Source organism: Gekko japonicus, unplaced genomic scaffold, assembly GCF_001447785.1.
Source record: "Gekko japonicus isolate JY-2015 unplaced genomic scaffold, Gekko_japonicus_V1.1 scaffold5734, whole genome shotgun sequence".
NCBI lineage: Eukaryota > Metazoa > Chordata > Lepidosauria > Squamata > Gekkonidae > Gekko > Gekko japonicus.
The window spans coordinates 10,013-11,939 of NW_015165423.1; the positions used below are offsets into that span (position 1 = coordinate 10,013).

Sequence of the window (1,927 nt, forward strand, 5' to 3'; positions counted from 1 at the left end):
CGGCCGCGGCCTCTGCCCGTTTTCCCCGCCCCGCGCCTCTTAAGCCATGCCGGGTTGAAAATGCGGCTCCAAAATGGCCCGCTCCGGGAAACGCGGCCGGCCTGGCGCAGAGGCCTAAAGCGGGGCAGGCCCCCCAAGGCGCTCCGGGAGCTCGTCGACGGCTGTGGGTGAAGCCCCCTGACTGCAGCCTGCCCGGGCCCCGCCGGCGGAGCCGATCCGCGCTGGGGAAGCGCCCGGCTGGAGGGGAGGAAGAGGAGGAGGAGGAGGAGGTGAGCGCGCTCTGGCTTCTTGGCTCTCCTGCGCCTGCGGGAAACTTTCTTTTCCTCCGCCGTTGACATCTGGGAAGGGAAGACAGGAAACTGGATATAGGATGGTGTGTGTCAGTGTTCCCTCTAAGCTGAGTTAGTGTGAGCTAGCTCACAGTTTTTAGCCTCCGGCTCAGCTCAGGAAGGAGGGCTCCCGAGCAAACTACTTTATGCAGCAGCCAAATCGCGCGCTCCCAACTTTAATGCCAGTAGCTCACAAAGTTCGATTTTTGCTCACAAGACGCCGCAGCTTAGAGGGAGCATTGGGTGTGTGTGTGGTGGGTTTTTTTTGGGGGGGGGGCTGTATAAAAGAAAGATTCGTGGGCGCGCGGGTGCGTTTCCCTTTTGCAAAAAGTGGAACAGCTTCCTTGCTTCAAGTTTCTCTTTGGCTGCGGTCTCACACACCCCGAATAATGCACTTTCAGTCCACTTTCCAACTGGCTTTCAGTCGTTTTTGTCACTCCTTTGTCCCTATCCCTTCAGGGTCCGTCCCCCCCAATGTGTTTTGCTCTCTCTAGCAGTCCCACAGGGAGCAAAACATGTGGAAAAGGGGGACGGACGGACCCCAAAATGACAGTGAGGGCAGTGTGAAATGGCAAAATCCAATGGGAGAGTGCATTGAAAAGTGGCTTGCAAGTGCGTTTTGTAGCGTGTGCGATCGCAGCCTTTTGCCCACAACTTAATGTGGGCCATTGCAAGGGGAAAGCCTCGGCCACCAGCTCCAGACTGTTTGGAGATGTGCCTAGAGAGCCTAAGGGGGTCACTAGGGGTGCTGGTGGGGGGTATATGTGGATTTCCTGCCTTGTGCGTGGGGGGTGGACTAGATGACCCTGGGGGTCCATGCCAACTCTATTATTCTATATTTTGCCTCCCCCCCTTTGAATAAACCTCCTTTCTTTCAATGGGCTTTTCTTCTGTCAAACGTGTTCCGGCGCTTTTGAGATCGTCTCTGACGCTTTATGCCTGGAGAGGGAGGGGCTGTGGCTTGGTGGTAGAGCTTCCGCTTGGCGTGCAGAAGGTCCCAGGTTCGATCCCCCGGCACCCCCAGTTAAAAGGAACAGGTGATGTGAAAGACCTTGGCCTGAGACCCTGGGGAGCGGCTGCCAGTCTGAGTAGACAAGACTGACTTTGATGGACCCTGGGTCTGATTCAGTAGAAGGCCGCTTCCTGTGTTCATATGTCCAGAGTTAAACGGCTGCCTGTTCCACAGAGACCCGAGCCTACTTGCCGGCTGCGTCCACACAGAGGTTTGGCACCGCTTGGGTGTCCAAAGCGGAGTGGCATTTGTTCTCCAGTGTCTCCTTGCTGAGTTTCTGTTTCCCTGTCTGTATACTCTGTTTTGGCGCAAGGCAGGGAGTGAAACCCTAAGCCATAAAGATACTGTATCTCTGAAGCCTCAGTTTATTTCCCCCCTCTCCAAAGGGTAAAAAAGAAAAAAGAAAAAAAAAGCAGGGCTATTTTTGGGCAGGAACGCACAGGAACGGAGTTCCGGCTGGCTTCCAAGTTGGCCACGCCCAGCAGGAACTCATTAGCATAATAGGCCACACCCAACATCAGAAACTCATTTGGATTGGCTACATTAGGGGTGTGTGGCCTAACATGCAAAGGAGTTCCTGCTACAA

At 55.1% G+C, this 1,927-nt stretch overlaps 1 long non-coding RNA gene across 1 annotated transcript in view; it reads left to right on the forward strand.

Annotated features, from left to right (window-relative positions):
• The first annotated feature begins 6 nt into the window (after nt 1-6).
• LOC107109969 overlaps nt 7-1,927 on the forward strand; it is a 27,175-nt gene continuing 25,254 nt past the window's right edge. The window contains exon 1 of the long non-coding RNA XR_001482495.1: nt 7-269. This is a non-coding gene — a long non-coding RNA (uncharacterized LOC107109969). The remainder of the gene's footprint in view (nt 270-1,927) is intronic.